Source organism: Sceloporus undulatus, chromosome 9, assembly GCF_019175285.1.
Source record: "Sceloporus undulatus isolate JIND9_A2432 ecotype Alabama chromosome 9, SceUnd_v1.1, whole genome shotgun sequence".
NCBI lineage: Eukaryota > Metazoa > Chordata > Lepidosauria > Squamata > Phrynosomatidae > Sceloporus > Sceloporus undulatus.
Genome location: NC_056530.1, coordinates 10,331,786 through 10,336,614, shown reverse-complemented (window position 1 = coordinate 10,336,614; position 4,829 = coordinate 10,331,786).

Sequence of the window (4,829 nt, the reverse complement as noted above, 5' to 3'; positions counted from 1 at the left end):
AGAGCCAGCATGGCATCGCGGTTTGAGGGTTGAACTGTGGGTTCAGTTCCCAACTTGGTCATGAAACCCACATGTTCTCACCCTCAGGAAGGCAATGGCAAAGCTCCCCTGAACAAGTCTTGCCAAGAAAATCTCAGGATAGTTTCACATTAGGGTCTCCGTAAACTGGAACCTCCTTGAAGGCACACGACAAGCAAACTCCAGAGGATACGGAGGACCCACAATATACATATATATAACAAAAAGCATTGAATGTTATCACTTTGTAGAAGGGACACCACTGGGCTAGCCCACTGTATTAAATGGGACATGAGCATCCATGGATCTGCATAGGGCCCTTAAACCAACCCTCAGCCAAGGATCCCAATGAGCTATGATACTTGGTTGGATTGCAGCTCCCAGAAGCCTTAGCTCAGGATGCTGGGGACTGCAATCTAAGCCTAGGCCATAGGGCCCCCTCTGATGCAGGAAACTGAAGGAGAAACGCTTGTACTCCACCATTGTATTGAATGGGGATTGAGCATCACTGGATGTTGGGCTCCATCAGTGGTCTTGGATGGAAATAATAATAATAATAATAATAATAATAATAATAATAATATAAAACTTTTATTTATATCCCGTTTTTATGTTACAAGACAATCAAAGCGGCTACAACATATTAAAATCCACATTTACAAAATTATGTCCCAAATTCCCCCCCTTAAAACAGGATTAAACATATACAATTAAAACATCTATTAAAAACACAATAAGATACAGCAAGGTCAGAGCGGTGGGCTGATACATGATGTGGGGGCAGTCATTCTGTGGCCGGGTACTTTATTCAGGAAAGGCCTGCCGGAAGAGATCCGTCTTGACAGCTTTTTTAAGGCTGTCTAAGCTGGCAATTTGACGGATCTCGTCTAGCAGACTGTTCCATAGTTTGGGAGCAAGTGCAGAGAAGGCCCTCTGGGAGGTAGCAGTTAGTCTGGTCTTTAAAGGCTGCAATAGATTCCTCCCAGAGGACCTGAGGGTGCGGGGCGGATTATATGGAAGCAGGCGATCCCTCAAATAGGTTGGACCCAAGCCATGTAGGGCTTTAAAGGTTATAACCAACACCTTGTACTGTGCCCGGAAACTAATAGGCAGCCAGTGAAGAGATTTTAAGGTGGGTGTCATTTGGTCACTCCTAGTTTTTCTGGCGACCAGCCTGGCTGCCATATTTTGCACTAGTTGAAGTTTCTGGACTAGGCACAAGGGTAGCTCCATGTAGAGCACATTACAGAAATCAAGTCATGAGGTTACCAGTGAATGTACAACAGTTTGTAGATCCTTTACTTCCAGGAAAAGGCACAACTGGCGTATCAGCCAAAGCTGATAGCAGACACTCCTGATTGTCGCATTCACTTGGTTCGTCATGTGAAGCGACGGATCCAGGAGCACCCCCAGACTGTGAACACAGTCCTTTGTGGAGAGTGTGACCCCATCTAGGACTGGAGGTTGCAACCCTATACCTGGTTTGGGGCCCCTACTGTAAGTACCTCCGTTTTGTCTGGATTCAGCTTGAGTTTGTTTTTCCTCATCCAGCCCATTACCACTTCAAGACACTGACTGAGGGGAGAAATGCCATCTGTTGTCCTAGCTGCTGATCAGGACATGGAGAAATATATTTGGGTGTCATCAGCGTACTGATAACACCCTGCCCCATGTCTGTGAATGATTTCTCCCAGCGGCTTCAAATAAATGTTGAATAGCATCGGGGACAGTATGGCGCCTTGAGGGATGCCACATTTAAGCTCCGTCTTTGAGGAGCGACTCTCCCCGAACATCACCCTCTGGAATCTACCCGAGAGGAAGGACTGGAACCATTGCAGTGCAGTGCCACCGATTCCTAACTCTCCCAGGCGTTCCAAGAGGATGTCATGATAATCTATTGGACTGCAATTCCCAGCAGTCTGAGCCAGCCTAGCCAAGAAGGGATGATGGGAACTGCAATCGAATGATAGGCCATAGGGCGTCTTGCAGGAAACTGAAGGAGAAGTTCCTGTATTCCACCATTGTATTGAATGGAACTTGAACATCCCTGGATGTTGGGATCCACATAGGGGCCTGGAAGCAAACTCCAGAGGATACGGAGAACCCACCATACACACACACACACACACACACACACACACACACACACACTCCAAAAAGCAAATTTTTAATTTTATCATTTTATATAAGGGGCACCATTGGACTAATGGCATTGAATGGGGCTGGAGCATCCATGGATGTTGGGATCCATGAAGAGTCCTGGCAGCAAGCCTACAGTACCTGGTTGGATTGCAGCTCCCAGCAGCCTGAGCCAGACAAGCCATCCAGGGATGCTGGGAACTTCCGTCCAACTCCAGGCAATAGGGCTGCCTCTCCTTCAGGAAACAGAAGGAGAAACCTTTGTACTCCACCATTGTATTCAATGGGACGGGAGCATCCCTGGATGTTGGGATCCATGAGGGGTCCTGGAACCAAACCCCAGCCAAGGATACCAAGGGACTATGATACTTGGTTGTATTGCAACTCCCAGCGGCCTGAGCTAGCCAAGAAGCGATTCTGGGAAGTGCTGTCTAACCATAGGCCATAGGTGGGACTGGAGCATCCCTGGATGTTGGGATCTTTAGAGGGTCCTGGAGCCCAATCCCAGCCAAGGGTCCCAAGGGCCCACTCTCTAGGGAAAGATGGGGGGAAGAGGGTCCAAGGGACTATCCTTCTGACCAAAGGTTCAAAGGGACCCTAAGTCCGAGGTCTGCTAAGCTTTTTCCCTCTGGAAATCCCTCTCCAGTTGGATTTCATACAGATTCCTTTTCTGTCCTTTGGCCCAAACCCATCTTCAGCCACAAAGGAGAGCACTGGCCTGTGGGATTGTGGAGAGCAGATTTCAGATCCTGGCTCAGCCCTGGGTTGGCCTGGGGCAAATCACACTCTCTTAGCCTCAGAGGGAAGAAAGGCAAAGAACAAAAACCCTGAACCAACAAAAGTCCCATGACTGGGATAATCTCCATGACTCAGAAAGGAAAAGAAGAGACACAACACACACACACACACACACACACACACACACACACACACACACACAGTTTCAATAAGGTAATTATGGGAAACACAGGAACGCAGTGAGAGTCCATTCATGGATAAATGAAAAGAACGAGACATCCATGTATTGTACATCTAAATATTTCTTAGTCATTCATCTCATCTTGTCACCGAAAGCAAAAAGGTGTACCAACAAAACCACAAGTTGCTCATTACGAAATGGCACCAGACCAAAATGAATGCAGCCCAAACAGGATAAAACCACTTGCACTCCAACGGTCCCCCAACAGCTTCTCTGGAAGCCGCTCCCGCCTGTCCTTCCTGCTCTTTGAGAAGTGAATATGCCTTCCTTTACTATGGAAAGGTTTTCAGTGGGATGCAATCTCTGTTTGAACAAGTTTGCAATGTGGGCTTCCTACTACAGAGAGGGTTTGGATTTAGATGGTTGAGGACTGGGTTCGGATGCAGAAGAGCCCACTTCCCAACACTGGTACCTCCATGTTCTTAAAGGTGTTTTTAATCATTTTAAAACATTAATATTAAAATGTGACAGCTGTTATAAATGATTTTAAAAGTTTTACACTACTTTATCATACATTGTTTTGAGATGGTTTTGTTGTCATTCACAGTATAAACTGCCTTGTTCCCAAGTTGGTAGGTAGGCAAGATGTTGTTGTTGTTTAAAATGACCCTTGCCACCTTCTTTACAGATAGTCAGAATAGAAATTGCCCCTCCATCTGAGCAGTAATAGTAGTTCTAATACCATCAGGAGTCACTTGTGTCATAGTGTGAACTTTCAAAAACATATCCAAGGCCCTGTTCCCACTATGTTTAAATATGGATCGTGATTTGGGTTAAATGGGCATGGTTCCCACTGGATCCGATTTTAGAAATTGATTCAGAAAGGGGGGGCATGCTTTTTGCCCATTTAACCTGGATCAAAAAGACACTGGGGAAATGGCCTTTTTGAGGGGCTGAACTGATTTATTTAGAAATAAACCGATTCAGCCCAAGTGGGAACCAGGTGGATTCGAATCATTTCAAAATCTGCCCAGGTTCCCACTGGCACCCCGGCCCGGGGGGGGGGGGGGCAGCTGGCATTATCTGGTCTCTCCTGGCCCCAAAATCCCCAGCCCAGCCTCCTTACTGGCTTCTTTGGCCGCTGACCGGCTTCCCTGCTGCCTTTTTAAAAAATTCCCATGGCCAGAAGGAGGTAAGGAGGCTGGGCAGGGGATTTTGGGGAAGGAGAGGCCAGAGACGGGACAGGCCATCAAGCTGCTCCCTTCCCCCTTGCCATTGAACCAATTCCTGAAACTGGTGCAAATTACCATTTAAGAGTACCATGTTGGATAGGGTTAAATGTCAGAATAAATACCATCCTCAAGCAATCTCTCTCTATTCGCTGATTTTTTGGATGTGACGTGCGAAAAAGAAAGTGCCCCTCCATCTTAGCAGTCGTGGTTCAAATACCTACAGAAGTCGCTGGGGTCATAGTCTGAACTTTTAAACAAGTATCCATGGGGTTGTTCCCACTACGGTTTAAACCGGATCTCGGTCCTCAACATCTTCAATGAATTTGCAGGACCTGAGCAGAGCAGTGTAGCATAATGAGTCTTGGAGATGTCTCATCTACAGGGTCACCATGGATTGAGATCGACTCGAGGATGGAAAACAACAACAAAAGTTAAACAGTACATGGCGCCAATAATGCAGTGGATGTCATTACAACATACACAGAGTCCAAAAGGGAGGCATGGAGTGAAGGTGGTATGTA